The sequence below is a fragment of the Microcebus murinus genome, chromosome 25, assembly GCF_040939455.1.
Source record: "Microcebus murinus isolate Inina chromosome 25, M.murinus_Inina_mat1.0, whole genome shotgun sequence".
Classification (NCBI taxonomy): domain Eukaryota; kingdom Metazoa; phylum Chordata; class Mammalia; order Primates; family Cheirogaleidae; genus Microcebus; species Microcebus murinus.
This window is the reverse complement of record NC_134128.1, coordinates 8,133,253-8,151,674: the sequence shown is the minus strand read 5'-3', so window position 1 is coordinate 8,151,674 and position 18,422 is coordinate 8,133,253. Positions and strand designations below refer to the sequence as shown.

The following is an 18,422-nucleotide window of genomic DNA, read 5'->3' as shown; positions in this document are numbered from 1 at the left end:
CCAGGAAGGGAAACTGAGATGCAGAGATCTCAATCCTGCAGCCTCATGTCCTACCTCCCTGTCCAGGGACCGGTGACTCCTCACAACACACCTGGGTACAGCTCGACTTGCCATGTGTGGCTGCCTCTCCCTGAATACCCTACAGAGCCCTGATCACCCGCAGTGACTACCTCCACCTAGCTCAGCCGTCACCTCCTCCAGGAAGTCTCTCCCATTGCTCGTCGCCAAGGATGGTTTGGGTTCTTTCCCTGTGTCACCAAAACAGTCGTCACATACCTTTGCCTACACTGCAATATAATATGCTTATCTCTATGAGCCTCCAAATAATCTGAGTCCTTATGAGCAGGAATCAGGTTTTATTCATTTCTGTATGTCTAGAACTCAATGCAGGAAAATGCAATAAATGTTTATGAATCAATCAATTAAAATGACCAGAACAGTCAATTGTAGAGCCAGGACTAGCACCAGCTGCCCTACCTCTGGCCCTGGGGTCTTGCTTCACACCCAGGATTTATTAAAGCAGCATGGAATAGCCAGAAAGAAATTATAAAAGTTGTAAAAATTATTCTAACACAATGGAAACATATACCACATGCAATTCCAAAACAACCCTAACTTCCTGTTCTGCTCCTGTAGCACTTCACACTAGACCAGGCGCCCTCAAACTACAGCCCGAGGGCCACATGCCACCACATTTATCTGGCCTGCTGGGCGTTTTTGCCACCGCTGCCTGTCCTGCTTAGCAGCCAACTCATCCCGGGCCCACAGTGCGCACTCTCCAACGGTCTGAGGGACAGTGAACTGGCCCCCTGTTTAAATAGTTTGAGGACCCCTGCACTAGACCCTTCTGAGAAGAGAGGTAAAAAAAAAAAATCCACTATTCATATAATTGTGGACTATTATGTAATGGAGAGAGAGAAAGCACACTCCCAACCCAGCCAACAATAAACCAGACCCTTAAGCAGGATGACTGACAGTCCCTATAATTTGAGCACAAGCAGAACAATAACAGATACTATTTTTATTCGTACCAGTATTTAATCCTTTTTCCTCGGTAATATACTGGATGGCACTAATTTCTATGGGTTAATTATATATTCCCTCAAACAGAATCGTTTTCTCTTTAGCTTTGTTTTATTGAATTCACGGAGCCATCCCGGCAGGAATATCACAGCCAAATGAAAAGCCGTTTCACCAACTGAAGGACCAACTTACTTTCTTCGGAAATCTGCTGAGTAAGACTGGCTTTTTCACCCCACCCTCTTGGTTACACGCACAACCTTGGCTTTTTTTTCTGCTGCTTTTTCCTGTTTCTAATTTGGTGGCATATCTATTTCGTGCAGGCTAACAAGCAAACAAGTGGCCACAAGGACAGAGACTTCCACGTGCCTTATCATCCTAGACTCAAAGCAACTAGTAGCTGCCGTCTAGTAGTAGATGTGCAAGGTGGGTATTCACGGAGCATTAACTAGCCTGTGCATCTGTGTCAACACTATTCTTCTCTAATAACCCCTTTTGTCTTATATCACTGTCTTTTAGTAAATCCTCCCTTCAAAAGCCCTGTTTCCATACTTATCAGACACATGGACCCCTAAGAAGTATGCTAGGGTGATATAAGAGAGACAAGGAAGAGACCTGGGAGAAAAAAAAAAAAAGACCGGCTGTTTTTGCTACTCAAAGTTCATTCCTTTATTCATCCAGTTACACATTTAGCAAATATTTATGGTGCATCTTCTTTATGCCAGTCACTGCGCTAGGAATAGTTCTTGACTCTAGGCCTCAGCTGACGAGAGATGGAAATATTTTCTGAAAATGGAATTTTGTAGATAGCATTAAAAATGTATCTGAACCAATGTTGTTTCATTAAGAAATTTCCCACTATATTTTTCATGGGCGGCTAAACAGTAGCCAATGTAACCATTAATCGAAGAGAACTTGTTTAATCGCCTTAAGAGCACATGGCTCAGAATGGTCATCACTGATATGTGACATCTTTCTGGGCCTTCATTCTTATAATTTACCATTCACACAGTGCTGGCTGGGACCCTGAGAAGTGGAAACATCTGTATTAGTATAAAAGTGGAGGCAGTGGCCATAAATGAAATGCTTATATCGTAGGTGTCATTACATGGAGTATTGCCCTGGCACCTTTTACCTCCCAGAGCATGTTGAGAAGAAATGTCAATAAACAAGCTTTTGTAAGTAACGAAAGACTCTCCTGAACAAGAAGGATGGTTCCCTGAAACGATCAGCACAATTCTCAAGATGCAAGAACTCCGTGCCGCCAATGGGCTGAGTCCACTCTACATAATGCTCAGAGAGCAAGGCCAGGAAACGTGCACGCCTCACTAATCTTTGGTTGTCATCCTTGACCAATACAACATTCCTTTGACATTTCCTAACTCGAAAGAAGGAAACTGATTTAAGTTTTGGTAAAATAACATAATTTATTATACATTACCTATTACTTAAATTTTGGGGGGCTATGGCTAGTATTTCCCAACCACCATTAACAGGGGAAATGGATGAACCATTGCCACTTCCTGGCACTTCTTTGTCTCTGTGCCCTGTGATTTGGTGTGCAGTCAGCGCCTTTTCCTCTCCATAGCTCTCCTCTTTCCAACCCTTCTTGAGGTTCAGTATAGAGCATTTCTCTAATATATTATTCCACAGACAGTAGAGACTCAAAAATTATGGTCCTGATAATAGGTGGTTTCATCTCACACTTGATAAGACACTACCATGCTGCACTGAATAGCAAATACAGTTAAGACTGCATCTCAATCAAAGTATGTTCCCTTCAATCAAAGTGTGTTCCCTTCCAACAAGCACGCTGGAACCAGTGCCAATAGAACTTTATAGTGATGATGCTTCGCTCCCGACAGGCCATGCGGCCCTGGTCTGTTTCCACCTCCTCTAAGACTTTGAGGCCCACACTCAGTCCTCATCGGAATCTGTCATCAACCTTCAAACCCATCAGCTTCCAGCTTTCTGTCTTGCTACTTGAACAAGACACCATTTAACGTATGTAAGGCAAGATCAAGAGGAGGATTCTAAAAACCTGAGCATGGCAGGACAAAGTTCCAGGCTGGGCGTCTCTTGCTCTACTACGGCACCTCGCTTTAAGCACCAACCCAGCCGAGAGGAACAAGGGTAAGAGACTAACCAGAGGGAACGTCTGGCTCAGTGACGAGCAGATGGGCGAGATATTTTTTGGGACAGTTGCCCACAATCCAGCTATTCACAGGCTCTTCTTGCTGAAGAATCAGAGAGCAAGAATTAAAAGACTCATTGGTTCAACTGAACACCTGCTGGAGCCTAGGTGCTAAGTATACGGTGGTGAACAAAGAGAAAACCCTCCTTGCCCTCATTGGAGATTCTTAGTGGAGGAGGAAACAGATCAAAAAACAGAGAATGTCTGTTGATACTGAGTGCTATGGGGGGAAAGGCTTAATTACGAGGGATGGAAAGTGTTGGGTGGTAGGGGGGTGTTGTTTTGTCTAAGAAGCCGAGTCAGAAAAGGCCTCTCCAGTAACTGGTTAGCAGAGACCTGAAGTGACCAAAGAACTGGGCAGTTTAGGACCATCTTTCCCATGGGTGTGTGTGTGTGTGTGTGTGCGTGCACACGTGTGTGTTTTAAAAAACATCAGCCAGAGTTTAGAACGATTATCTGCTGGTGGGTTAGTCTGATACAATCTATACTGTCAATACTAAAAACAGAAGAAGAAAAAAAGCACATGATTTTATTCCAAATTACTTCCCTTATATTCTTCTTTTCTGATATAGTTCGAGCATGATATTCATGTTTTAAAAAATATCATCTGGAGTCTCACAACAAGATAGCAAAGAAGATGACAATAGTATGTTCTGCGGAAGAGGAGGGCTTGGGTTGGCCTGGGTGGAGAATTCCTGTTGGGGTGTGTCCCTCTTCCCTGGGTGGTCACTGGGCGCCAGGCCCCACCCCTCGTGGGGATGACATTATTATAGGGAATCAGACCGAAACTTAATAGGCATGTCAGCTAGTTAAATAGTTACGAGTTATAAAAGTGTTATAAAGGAAACAAAGAAGGGGTTGACACGAGATAGGGCTGTTTAGATATGAGGGTCAGGGAAGAATTCTCCAAGGAGCCCCCAGGAGGGAGAGGTCGGATTTTACACAGAGGCATATTTCCATTGAGAATAGCCACGATGTTGGAGTTCAGAGCCACACGTGGCTAGTGGCTGCCATAAGGGATCCTGCAGAATGATGCAACAAAATATGAGCTTTGCAAGGATACATGTTAGAGTAGCAGGTCACAGGGGGTCCATACTCTAAAATTAATTTCAAAAGTAGAGAGACTAAAGTTTCCATTAACAAAAAGGTCAAAAAAAAAAAAAAGTACCCTCAAAACCACTTCTGGTTGTCAGTTTCCTACAAATTATTTGCATAGCTACAATGGAGCCTTCAAACCATTAGAAAACGTTTTTTAAATGAAGCTAAAATGTAACTTAGCATCTCAATCAGTTGCTACAGTACTAAAGTGGCCTTCTAGCCGGAGTCCACATAATAGCAACAATTTTGAAGGGAGGCTCCGTGTGGTTTAATGAAGAGTCAATATGATAGGCCACTAAGGGCTCTTAAAAGAATCTGAAAGTACTGAAACACTCAACTGCTAACTCTGGCTCTTCTAAATGAATAGCTGACCATTAATTATGTTAACACAGATCTTACTGGGCAGATTCAGTTAAAGCTCCGTAAGTTTTTTGCTCCTTTTAACCCATGAAGAATAAATGATATAAAAATTATATTCAATTTTAATTGCTGAACTTTTATTTTTTAAATGCCTTTATTTTGTCCCAAATGCCTCCCAAAAAATCAGTTGCTTCAGTGGAAAGCCCCCTTTTCAACAAAAGACGACACCAGGGAACATAGCAAAGAGCCAGCATGGGTCCCACTTTCCCCCATGTAACCAGGTTAATACATCAGCATACGTGGCTTCATGCATGTACGTATCTTTACGTGGTCTCTAAAATTTTTTTGCAGCAGTGCATGATTAAAATACACACACAAAAAATCCAAATGGATCAAGCAGAACCTTGGAGGTAAAAATAGAAAAAAAAAAAAAATCCAAATGGAAGACAGGGAATGAACACTGGCATACTTTCTTAATGGCCATTTCCCAAACTTTTCTGCATTTTTTTTTCCTTTGTTGCTCTATGGAAAACTATCTGGTCTTCCACTTTAAAGAAGAAAATAAATAAACTACTGACAGAGCAACAGATTATAGGCAGCTCAGCTTCATGAAATGAATTTGCTGTGTTGAAAGGCTCTTCTACAGCAGATTCATCATCTTTTTTCCTAACCGGCTGACTTGAGTGCTCAAATTCCAGTATCAGACAAATCTTAGCAATTTAGATTTTAAAGGAAGCTTCCCATTCCACCATAAGTAATGTATCCTGCAGGAATCAAGACAGTCCAAGCAGAATAATACATGTACATGTAGTTTTGCAGCCTTGTTTGTGGCAAACTGCCCCCCCCAAAAAAAACTGAAAATAGACTAATCCCATCTATAGGTAAGAGTTAAATACATTAAACTATATTTATACCATAGAATATCACAAAGCTGTTTTTAAAAAACTGTCCCAGATGTATTGTCCTAAAGGATCTGCATTTTGAAAAATACATGGCAATGTTAGTTGAAAAGTGTAGAGTTAAGAATAAATAACATTTTTTAAATTCTCTAAAAATTTTTGTGACCTAGGGTGGGCAATGGTTTCTTAGATATCACTGAAGGCAGAAGCAATAACAACAAAATAGATAAACTGGACTACATCAAAATTTAAAACTCTAACACTACAAACAATTCTATCAAGAAAGGGGGAAAAACAACAAAAAATGAGAGAAAATATCTGCAAATCTGATAAGGGATTTATACCCAAAATACATGAAACACTGTTATAACTCAATAATAAGACAAATAACCTAATTTAAAAAATGGGCAAAATATTTGAATAGCTATTTCTGCACAGAAGATATAAAAATGGCCAATAGGCATATGAAAAGATGCTCAATATCATTAGTCATTTGGAAAATGCGAATCAAAACCACAATGAGACACCACACTTTCACACCCACTAGGATGGCTATAATCAAAAAGATAATGCTAAGTGGTTGGTTGGCATGGATATAGTGAAATTAGAAACCTGGTACATTGCCGGTAAGAATGTAAAATACTACAGTTGTTTTGAAAAAGTTTAGTAATTCCTCAGAAAGTTAAACATAGGACCCAACAGTTTTGCTACTAGGTATATGCCCAAGAAAAATGAAAACAAATGTCCACACAAAAGCTTGTGCACAAACATTCATAGCAACATATTCATAAGAGCCAAAAAGTAGAAACAACACAAACGCCCATCAATGGATGAATGGACAAATAAAATGTGGTCTATCCATACAATGGATTATTATTTGACCATAAAAAGGAATGAAGTCCTGTTACATGATACAACATAGATGATCCTTGAAAACATTATGCTAAGTGAACAAAGTCTGTTATAAAGGACCACATATAAATCTACAGAGACAGGAAGTAGATCAGTTGTTGCCTAGAGCGGAAGGTAGAGGTTAGGGGAGAAATAAAATTTGGGTTTCTTTTACAGAGGATGAAAATGTTCTAAAATTAGATTGTGATAATGGTTATACAACCTTGTAACTATACTTAAAAACACTGAATTGTACACTGTAAATGGTAAATTGTACACTTGATATTGTATGTGAGTTATATCTTAATAAAGCTGTCTAAAAAAAGGATTGCTTTAAAAAAATACTCTAACTAGCAAATCTGGAGAGTAGACCATAAAGACCATGTAATACTCTTGAATTATGTGAGTTTCTTGTAATCCACTTAAACTGGCTGCTGTGGTCATTAAAAATTGTGTTTTTGAAATATACCAGGGATGATATATTAGATGAATAAAGCAGAGTACAAAACTAGATACATAATTTTATAAGACTATGTTTTTAAAGAAAGAGCTGTAGCTGGAAGTGATTATCTCTAGATGGCAGAATTATGAATAATTTAAGTATTGTGCTTTAGAATTTTCTAACCCTTTCTGGATCTTCCCCAATAAGCATACATTATTTTTATAATCACAAAAATAGCTACTTCATTTTCCAGATGAATCCCATGCACTAGGAACCCAAGTGTATAACTGTGTAAGTATTTAACTACAGCTCTCTATTAACATCCTATATTAGAGGATATTTTCTCTCTTTTATCTATCATAGTAAAAAGTCTAGCATACCATCTGCAGACTTTTTCAGTTAGGTAATTCAGCGTAACAAAGCACCCCAAGACTTCATGGCTTAACACAACCACAACTTTATTGACTCATTGTTACTCGGGTCAGGAACTCCAGTAGGGTTCAGCAGCTCAGGGGGGTTGGGGTATCCAAGATGGCCCCAGTCATGTCTCTAGGTCTTGAGATGCTGTTGACCGGTGGGGGGGGGTGTCTTCCTTCTCCACCACATGGCTTCTTGGGTTTAACTCTCTTTTGGTGGTTGGTTTGTTTTCGAGATAGCAAAGCAAGACTGAAGCTGCAAGCCTCTAAATTAGGCTATACCTGGAGGTCAAAGACCATTACCATATCCTATGGATCAGGATAGGATAAGGTCAAAGCCAGGTCAAATTCAGGGGAGGAAAAACAGGTTCTGCCTCTCAAGGAGAGAAACTGGGAATGGGGGGGATTGTTGAACCCCCTAGCAGACAGTTGGAGACACACACCCAGCAGAAAACAACTTCGAATAGAGGGAGCTGCTGGCTGCCCAGACAGATATATGGAAACGCTTTGTGTCTGATGACAAGGCTGCTGAATGGTCCCTATTTTCTACTATGCTTATAAAATAAAAGATTCACTCTCAAAAAAAGTCAGTCCTTTTATTTGACAAAAATCACATTCCGTTTGCTAAAACTTTACTATTAAAAAAAATCACAGATAAAAAGAGATGAAAACCCTCATTTCACATATTAGTAACATTTTACCATAGCAGGGACTGACACACTTTGCCTGTGACGGGGTACACAGTAAATATTCTAGGCTTTGCCGGCCACACAATCCTTGTCACAGCTATGCAACCTGCTGTGGTGGTGCAAAAGCAGCTATAAACAGGCAAACCAACGCGTGTGGCCCTGTTCCAATAAAACTTATTTATGGGCACTGAAATTTACATTTCATAGAATTTTCATGTGTTATGAAATAGTCTTTTGATTTTTTTTTTTTTTACCATTTTCATCGATGTTTATAAAAACTATCCTTAGTGCATGAGGCACACAAAAACAAGCTGTGCACCAGATCTGGCCCACCAGCCACAGTTAGCCAATGGCTGTGCTATAGTTAATTCAAAAGATATAAAAAAAAAAATGCCAAAGAGGAATACTCCACTGACTAGCTCATATACACACAGCATACCACGCAGCTACTGGATTCTTCACTGTCCTCAAACTGTTCTACTTAACAGCCAATTTCAGCTTCTGTTAAACTTTTCTCAGTACTTCAGCTAAATTATTTCTTTTTAACCTGTTTTGTTGCTGATAATTGTAAATCCATCCCTTTGCCAGGCGGCAATAATAGCCCTCAAATCTCAAATATGCACACCTTGTGTTTACTAGAAGATGCCAGCAACTTAAAAATTTTAGGAAACTACCATGTTCTGATCATTTTATTCCTAATACTTTATTTTGCTGGTGGAACGAATTATTGGTGACTATATCAACACTGTCCACGGGCCTAATAAAAAGTGCTGTCAACTTGGCACTCGAGAGTCTAGCTAACAGCAAAACACAAGGAATGAACCACACTGTTGGTGCCAGGGGAGGCAGGACAGCTGACGCTCATGCGAAGAACCTGTTCTTCCCTGAAACCTGCCTCATTTGTGAATTTCCCCCAGACCTGAATTTGGCTCCTAGCGTCTCTGTTCAGGGAGGGAGAACTGCAACCTGAGGTTAGTTAGGGCTAACATACGACATTAACCCTTGTTTGGAACACTTGGTGTTCTCACCAGGCGTCTGAAGAGACACAGATGGTCCGATCATCCTTAAACAGGCATCCTGTGCGTCTGAAAATGCTGGCATTACCAGCGACCTAGGGAACGGACAGCGTGCGATCCGCCACCACGCTGCCTGCCGTCCTTTCAAGACCCATCTTTTGGATCCCTCTGCTTTTGCCTAGCAGAGGCCACCTCTGACACAGACAGACAGACAGACAGACAGACAGGCAGGCAGACAGACACACACACACAGAGCTTGCTTTGCATTACGATACAGCACAAATAAAAACGCTGTCCTTTAAGGCCTCAACGGTGTTCACAGTTCACATTTTACTCCATTCCGTGAGGCTGCACACCACAGAGACAGTGTCTCGAGTGCCCCCAAGTCTTCGAAACACGGAGGTGGGACACGTGCAGGGGACCCGAGTCAGAGCTAGGTTTGATCCTGCCTCCAGTGGCGGCGGCGTCAGCTTAGCCAAGTCACTTACTGTCCCTGACCTGTTTTCTCGTCTGTCAAATGTGAATAATGGCGCGTCCCCTCCCTTCCCCCCAGTGTTGGGTAAAGGTCAGGCAAGACCACAGAGGTGAAACTGCTCTGTCAACCACTGGGCGCACGCTGTTTTCTTTTTCCATGAACTTTCCTCCTCCAGCACCCACCGCTCTGTTTGGTTCAGCTCTGCAGGGTTGCACAGAGAAGTCTGTGCGGCCTGTGCTTTGTTAGGGTTTTTAATCACAGCCTAGACTTTCAAGACCTAGGGATCCTTGCTGACTGCAATTCTTCCCATGTTTTGGTACCTCTTTTAGCCAGCCCTCTCTTAACTTTTCCCAGCTCTCTTACAGCTTTCCTGCCAAGCAGTGAGTGAAACACACACACACACACACACACACACACACGATTCAAAGAATAAGATCTTGATATATTTTCTCTATACATGTCCTGGAACTTCCTTGGCTACCACTAGCAGCACATCAGCTAATACCCATTAGAAACTTTCTGAATCATCCATCCCTATCTGAAATACTGATAAGAAACCTGGAGCCCAATATTTCAGATATACAAGGTAGTTTTTTTTTCTCCCTAAATGTGTTACCTCACATTTTTCTGTACAGAATTGAACTATGTTAACTTTCCCTCTCACAGTTTCAGGTCTGCAAGCAAACCATCTTTTAGTTTATTTTCCCCATTGGCTTGCTGTTTTACTACTTCAAAATAATATCAAAATGTAAATTTAGACAATCTCAAGGATTTACAGATTGGGTCTTTTATTATTACTATTATTAGAAACTAGCATCAATATCTGTGGTGCTAACAGTTAAGCAATAAGTACTCTTGGTCTGGATCCCCTGTTTTTTCTCTTACACAGCCACTTCCTCTTCTTCTTTTCCCAAGGAAAATGGTTTAAAAACTTTTAAGCTCATCTACTCTCTGCCAAAAGCTAATATCTGATGTGTTTTACCATTATGCTTTGAACTGTACTTGTTTCATTATATTCTCTTATACATATACATTAATAAAAAAAAATCATGCCTACTGGTTTGCCTTGTCCTCTTAAGAATATTTCCTACCACCAACAAAAATTCTACTGGTGAAATATTGTTTATGTCTATCAGAAAACCTGGAGCTCCTCCCAATGTCCAAAATCAGCCCAAGGTCACCGTCATCAAAAGGACCCCTGGTCTGTAAGATATCACAGTCTCCTAGGAGTCCTTCTTTAAAGCAGAGTCACCCACTAAAAATCTTGCCAATGTCTCAGGCATATGGTAAAGTGACCATCTGTAAAGTACCCTTGAGTTCTTTGAAAACTTCTGGGGAAATGCCCAGCCTATTACTGCAGGTTCCCAGCACTCCACTGGCCTGCCAAGTCATTTGAAGTCGTGCTTTGGTGTGTCCCTACAGCAGTGCCTGTGGCCATCTTGGCTGCAGCTGGCCCATGCACACAGCTGCTTAACTTTTGTGTCGTTGGCAGTTCGGCAAGTGTCCAGCCTAGTAAAACGGTGAGTGGGTTCCTAAGGATTATTTTTACACTTGTGGGACAGATGCAGTGAAGGAAACCTCATTACTGGTTACAACCCTGTCATTTAATGTCAACTATGGCAGATCTGCAGTATTTGTATGTTCAAGAATTCCAATGTTTACATTGCTAAGAGGACTTTGTTTCAGAAAATGGTCCTGCTTGAAGTGGAGAGTATTTAAAAGTTGTGGGATGGAAATTATAACTTACAATTACACGGCGTCAGAGATTACGTTCAGATAATTTTTAAGAGGAGTTCAACAAAGTACTGGTGTATATTCTTCAACCGATTTTCTTTTTTTTTAACCGACGTTTTTGATATTTAGCATCAAGTCGAGTACTCACTGCAAAATAGACATTGTGGGCTAGGACGTGGCATCGAAGTCTCCACTTCTCTGAACCATAATATCAATGGTAAAAAAATTTCGGAAAAAAAAGGTGAGTCATTAAAAAGAAAATTTTCCTTACGAAATGACAGAATCAAAGTCTCAGAAAAAAAAAAAAGTCTCAGGGTTAAGAAAGGTAAAAGCTACCTAGTCTAATTATACACCTGGTGCAGGTGGCCCTCAACAAGGGCAGGCTGTGACGTCAGCAGATGTCACCTCTAGCCACACACACTGGTGACCACAATACTCCATTCTCTAGTGCGCTGTTGGTCATTTTGATGCCAATAATATTTTCTAATCACTTGCTTTTCATATACAAATGTGAACAGATCCAATGCCACGGCAGCCCTTTCCTTCTCATTCCAATACTCATTCATGAGGGAGGGAAACAGGGATGACGTCAGAGCTGGTGCATCAAGAATGCTGCACGATCCCAGCTCGGCCCACGGGAGTCTGCTTGGCTTGTGTTTATCCATCTTGTCTGTCACTGTGGAAAACAGCTTTGAAACATGCTGGACTGGCACATTCTCGATAATTCCAGGAATGGGAAACTCATTATTCCCAAAGGCAGGTGACTGCATCCTTGGATAACTTGGACTCCTAGATAGCTGTTCTTATCTACTAAAGGAAATCTAATCCCCCCAATAGTTCCCACGAAGTATACCTTAATTAAACCCCACACATGATTTTGAAAAAGGGGACTTTAAACCCCTGATTACTTTCGGAGTTCTGAAAAGTGCTCTCGGTAGGTATCAAAAAGACCATTTTCTTCCTGCCAATTAGTCCAGGTTGAGGAACCAACCAATAATTGAGGACAGCAAGCTCGATTTTCTGCTTGAGTCTATGAATAGAGTAGAGTATGGTGAAAAGGAGGTAACATTTCAATATTTTTAAATGTCTCATGCTGGCACAGCTAAATTAGTCCATTTGGATTTTACATGTCTTGAAACACGAGAATTGCATTTTGAGCCTTATGTGATGACAGGTATTCAACAGCCGAAGAGCATTCTGTCTGCAGCCCCAGTTACCTAACCCAGCACACACGCTCACTCGTACAATGGCAGACGAGATCGTATTTGTTTTAGTAGATTAAGTTCTTATAAATTAAATGTGATATTGTGATATGCTTCTGATGTACCACTCTATGTGACATTGTACTAATTTACAATTCAAGTAAGAATAAGTCAGATTATCCAAACAAAAAAAAAAATGAAGGAAACAACTACTTTAAAGAGAAACTGTTCTTAAGATCCTGCCAACCTGATGGACCGACCTGAAGAATATTATGCCAAGTGAGATAAGCCAGATACAGAAAGAAAAATATTGCATGATCTCACATGTGGAATCTTTTTTTAAAAGTTCAAATATAGAGACAGAGAATAAAACAAGGGTCACCAAGGTTGAGGGGGAGGCAGGAAGAAATGCAGAGATGGAGGTCAAAGGATGCACATATGTAGGATGAACAGACCCAATGTTCATCTAAAGATCTAACATACAACATGAGGACTATAGGTAATACAATTGTATGGTATTTGGGATTTTTGGTAAATGAATAGATTTTACTTGCTCTTGTCATACGCATGCACACACCCCGGCCCCAACTATAGTCATCCCTCAGTAATCACAGTGTATTGATTTCAAGAACCCCTAAGGTTACCAAAATCCAAGATGCTTAAGTCCCTGATATAAAATTATATAATATTTGCTCATAACCTAAGCACATCCTCCCAAATACTTTAAATCATCTCTAGATTACTTATAATACCTAATACGAGGTAAATGCTATGTAAATGGCTGTCATATAGCATTTTTTATTTGTATTTTTTACTGTTATTTTTTCACTTATTTTTGATCTATGGATACAGAGGGCCAACTGTATGTGTAATGATAGGTATGTTAATTTGCCTAACAGTAGTAACTATTTTACTATCTGTATGAATCCCATAGCATTATGTTGTAAACCTTGAATATATACAATAAAATTTATTTTAAAAATGAAAGAAAATCTGGGGAAAAAAATAAAGAGAAACTATCCCATGGGGGAAATCCTCGCAAAGACACCAGGAGAATCTACAGTATGAACTGGAAGATCTCAACTGAAAATAAATACAGTTCATATTTTATTAAAAATGAGTAAAGGGAAAATAATTTGAAACAAAAAAGTGACAAAAAATTTGAAACATTTTTAAACAAAAAAAAAGTTCTAAATAAGAAAGTAACGAATAGAAAACTTGAAACTGAGAACACTGCGTAGTTAACTTACAGTATTAGCAGGGGATTCTGTACAGATTCAAAATGAAGGATCCTATCTAATAAAGCTGTGCAGAGTCTCAGATATCAAGCACAAAGTAAAGGATCATTTTATAAAATTTACACCTCTGTGGTTCTTCAGTAGCAGTAACAGTATACAGTGGGAAAACTACACAGTCTCCAAAAGCATGAAATGTTTTACTCACAGAATTTATGACATTCCCCACAATATTAGGTCTTCAGTTCATGGCTGACCCTAGTCAGAGGGTTAATATCTTGCATCTGGTACAATAGAATAGTTTGTTTATTATTAGACAGGATAAAGGAGCATTCCTATTCCCATTAAGTTCCTTACATGTACGCATACCCAGAGCCAAGAGCAAAAGACCTGGGCTTGCTATAATTGATTGGACATCTCAAAATAATTGACTATCATCAAGAATTAGATTCATGAAAGGAGATAGACACTTAAAGATTCATTGGTCTTCCTGTAACTTTAAAAACACTGACCCATGTTTTTCTTCTTCTTTGGCAGGTTTGTTCTTCAAAGAAGTTTCATAAAAGTGTGCTCAGAGGAACCTTGAGTGTTTGGGGGGCCTGGGGCTGGCAGGGGGCGGGGGTGCTGAGCTGGTCCTGGTGTTCCCTGCCCTTCCTCTCCTCCTCCTCATCCTCTTCCTCCCTCCCAACTCCCTCTTCTCCCCCTGGAGAAATCCCCCTTTTATGTGCTTGTAACACACACTGAGCATTCAGGTAACAAAGGCATCTACAAAAAAAAAATATATATATTTTTAAAAAGCAAAAAAACAAAAGAGCACTGCTCTGCAATGTCACTACTCCCTTAGATGAAACACCATGGAGGACAGTAGGTCCTCCACGCCCACGGGTCCCGCCTCAGATGCAACCAGCGGCAGATGGAAAATGTAAGTAGGCCCACGATGGTTGCATCTGTACTGAACACATACAGACTTCTCTGGTCATTATTCCCTGAACGACACAGTGTAACAACCATTTACACGGCGTTTACGTTGCACTGGGTATTGTAAGCAATCTAGAGATGATTTCAAGTATACAGAAAGATGTGCACAGGTTATGTGCAAACACTAGCCTATTTTCTGTTGGGACTTTGGCATCTTTGGATTCTGGTACTGGGGGGTCCTGGAACCAATCTTCCCACGACACTGAGGGATGACTGTACGCGGATTTCAACGTGCATGACAGGAAAGGAATATACAGCTTCAATTTGCAAATGTCAACAACGAATAAAGGTGTCACCACGGCAAAGTGGAACCAGACGAGAGCAAGCTAGCAAAACACGATCCCTGTACCCTGCTGGTCGCTGCCACAACGCCCTGCAGTATCTTCGCTGACTGCTCGAGCCTGTCTTCAGCAACGTTTCCATGTCAAAAAAGACTGAAAGCACAAAAGCAGGGTCGCTGTAAATACATCACTAAACGAGCACAGGATTTGTTTATTCTTTTCAAGCACTTGAGCCCTGAAGAAAGAAGAAACAAGTCCTGTAACTGCTTATTCCAAGGAGACATTTTATTCTAATTAAATATTTCTTTAAACTTGCATTAATCTTGACCTTATTAGCATTTCAACAGCAGCATAACAACTATAATAAACAGCAGCTAGCAGTGCCTGGCACTATTCTGGAGGTTTAATGTATATTAACTCATTTAAACCTCGAAAATATCCTATTTTAGGATAGTAGTTGAGGGAACGATCCTACGAGCTAGGTATTAATATCATGCTCATTGTATAAATGAGAGCACTGAGGCACAGAGAGGTTAATTCACTTGCCCGAGTTCACACAGCTAAACACACTGGGGCCAGGATTTGAGCCCAGTCCATCAGCTTCTCTTTGTGAATTCAGCCACTATGCCAGACTGCCTCCTGTAAGTCCATGCGGCATTCGGTCACACTTACATCATTAGGGTTCCCCTACTTGGAAATCATTAACTCCCCTAATTTCTTAAGATTTACCATTTTAATGTGTTTTCTGTAAATTGGAAGATTTTAAAAAAAAAACTCTGAAAGATTTCATCTCTCCCTTTATGGAAGACAGAGACACAAAACTAAAGCATCTCCTCTTTCAAGAGTATTTTTCTTCTAGGATCACAAATACCAAAGAGGGGGAAAAAGCCCTAACATTCATTCCCCAAGTGCACGCTGATGGATACTGCCACTATGATGTCCCTTGTCTTCTTCATAACATGGCGAGAATTATCCATTTTACAGAAGAGAAAACTGAGCTTGAGAAGATAAATAGCTTGCCCAAGGCAAACGGGAGGACTAGAATTTGAAATAGTTTGGCTCCAAATGCCAGTCTTTCTTTTTTAAATTATGCAACTGCCTTGACTAAGAAATCAATATTCCTATTTCCTCTAAACAAGAAAAAAAAAATAACAAAGGGATTCAATACAAACACAAGAGCACTGGGGTATAAATTGGTCGTGGGGCACGTGCGCAAACACTTCCATCATTCTCATCCTGGTACTTGCTCCAGGCTAGAAGAAGGGATGAAAAGTCTTCATCTTTGAGCATGTTTGGTCCCCTACATAGCACCGTGTGGGAGGCGAAAGAAGGGGTGGTATCCCCATTTTACAAGTAAGAAAAATCGAGTGGTTTTGGTAAAGTCTTAAAAAATGCTAGAGGTTCAAACGATGCTGGCACATCTCTGGACCAAACGAAAGCAACTGTGTGTAGGGTGACCGAAGCCCACCTAGCTCTCATACAACTCAGGATGGTGGCTGTGACTAAGTAAGATGAGCCCAGAGCTTCTCCACTGGCTAGTTCAGACTCATGTCCTCCTTTGTCCTTGTCATCCACCTCCTGAGCACTTGCATTATCTTGCACTATCTGCATTACTTGCATTATCTTGCACTACCTGCATTACTTGCATTATCTGCCAGGACCTCAAAATTCAAAAACCTGGGGCGCTGTACACACACCACCCCCTTTCTCTTTAGATCTATACATGGTGGAGCCCTTACTCTCTCGCTCCTCCTCCTCCTCTCAGGATTACTGACTTCCAGCCCAGTACACTGCCTTTTACTATATAAGCATCTTCATACAAGGGGAGAGTTGGGTTTTGTGGGTTCTTTTACTCCAGAAGTCCTTATTATATAGTTTTTAGCTCCTGAATTTTCTCAAATCTTACTTACTTTTTCATCATAAAACCCAAGTCTTTATACCATCCTTTGGGTAAAATAGAACTAACACTTGAAAATTTGTTTATTCCTTCTGTACCCCCTGCCTGATTCCACAAACCCTCCATGATGGCATTTTCCACATTTTCGGTCCCAAGCTCCTGATTGAAAGGGAAATCCTGATCTCAGCACGAAGGTTGGCCCACGAGGGCTTTAGTAAACCACTCTCAGAAACATTTCCAAGAACTCTAACCTCTCAAAAATAAACTTTTTAAAGAACATATTTCTAATAATTACGGGACAGGAAGAGCTGCTGAAAGCAGCTTAGAACTATAGCTGAGACTTTAAATTCCTTGTCATTGGCAGTGTGGACCAAATATCAGAAACTTGTTAGTGTCCGAGACAACAGGAAATAGTCTAAAATCCACATTAGATTATTTGAGGAATGGGGTGGGGTAGGATATGCTTCTAAATAAACATATTATAGAAGCTGCATACAGCCCTCCATTGTAGGGTAGGCCCTTGGTATCTCTTTTCCTAGACACTGTCTTAGAAGTGTCTTAGAATCTGGGGACTTCAGCCGAATACCACTGATGATTGCTTTCTCAGAAATTAGGTCCCACATGTGGCCTTCCCCTGGACAGAGATGGAACAGAACTTCACATGAGCCCACGAATGAGGTTCTCATTCGAAATAAGATGAGGTCTTCACGACCTACATACCAAGGTGCCTACACTGTAGGAATCTTCTTTCAGTCAACAATGAAGAAAATAGGTCCTTCTGGCAAGCAATCGTGACCACGCCAGACTGGAAAACAATTCTCGAAGGCATCATTTATTCAAGCGGGAGCTCTGCATACAGTCAGACTGGGAGAAGGCTGTACCCCCAGGTTATGTCACTCTGATACCCAGCGTGTGTCAAGTGTTCACAGAACTCAATGATAAAGAGTTCTGCATATCTAAGAATTTTAGCCCTGTTTTAATCTGTTGGGGCCATTCACTTTGTGGTTTAATCCCTTTCATAACAAATTTCCCTCCGAACCAGGGAGTGAAAATAAACCAGTATTTATCTTCCCTTCAGACAAAGATAAATTAGATCGCAGCTTTGTCACGGCTGCTGAGAAATTCAGACCTGATGTTCAAGTTCAAATGTCACAGTTTCCTTAACCAGGACTGTGCAAAATTGTAGGGTAAATATATATCTCCCCTCCCCCTCTTTACAACTTGATTTTTTTGCTATTTGCTTTTTTGCTTATTTTAACTATGCTTTCTTTGTTCAGAGTCTCAAAGGCTTTCCAAGAGTAGACACGTCATAAGGATTTCACCTTCACAAAAAAGAGTCAAAGAGTGGTTACATGGCATCTTGCTTCACTTAGAAGGCTACTTCTCAGGAAATGAGAATCTATTTATGAGTCTTCTTCACATTTCAGTAATAGCTAGACGAAGCATGTGTCTTATGATAAAAAGGAAGCAAAAAGAGAAAACGAAAGATGATTTCGAGGCCATATGTTTGGGAAGCAAAGCAGAGTTGAGAGACTGGAGAAGGAAATTAGTCTTTAGGAAGTCAGATGTCAACAGACCTCCCCCAGCTCGCGTCT

General features: G+C 40.6%; 1 protein-coding gene and 1 long non-coding RNA gene across 2 annotated transcripts in view; both read right to left on the bottom strand.

Moving 5' to 3' along the window:
* Positions 1-18,422, bottom strand: part of PIP4K2A (phosphatidylinositol-5-phosphate 4-kinase type 2 alpha) — a 168,208-nt gene that overhangs the window by 130,610 nt on the left and 19,176 nt on the right. The gene's annotated exons all lie outside the window — the stretch shown is intronic.
* The window catches only part of LOC142864365 (uncharacterized), a 35,821-nt gene continuing 18,626 nt past the window's right edge, over positions 1,228-18,422 (bottom strand). The window contains exon 2 of the long non-coding RNA XR_012914918.1: positions 1,228-15,165. This is a non-coding gene — a long non-coding RNA (uncharacterized LOC142864365). The remainder of the gene's footprint in view (positions 15,166-18,422) is intronic.